Raw genomic sequence first — 448 nt, forward strand, 5'->3', positions numbered from 1 at the left:
TTGCAGTTCTTTTCGGTGACACTATTTTGACACTAAAAATTAAATGATGCCTGTTAAGATGAGAATTGAACCAGCTTTTTGTCTTTTCTCTGATGTTGAAATAAATAAGCTGCTTTATATAGAAGCCCATTTCTGCCATGGAATAAAAAAAAAAAGCAATTGCAACTATTTCTCTCAGAGTTTATATCTCATAATTTTGCATTTCTTTCACAGTTATGAGAAAATAAGTCAGAATTGCAAGACATAAACTCACAATTTTGAGAGAAAAAAAATCTGAATTACGAGAGAGAATTCTAACTTTTTTCTCACAATTCTGAGTATACATCTCACAATTCTGAGTTTATATTTTACAATTCTGACTGTTTTCTCACAATTCTGTTTTTTTCCATCATGGAATAAAAATAAAAAAAGGTTATTGCGACTTTTTATCTCACAATTCTGATTTTTT

The sequence above is a fragment of the Sinocyclocheilus anshuiensis genome, unplaced genomic scaffold, assembly GCF_001515605.1.
Source record: "Sinocyclocheilus anshuiensis isolate Anshui unplaced genomic scaffold, SAMN03320099.WGS_v1.1 scaffold843, whole genome shotgun sequence".
NCBI lineage: Eukaryota > Metazoa > Chordata > Actinopteri > Cypriniformes > Cyprinidae > Sinocyclocheilus > Sinocyclocheilus anshuiensis.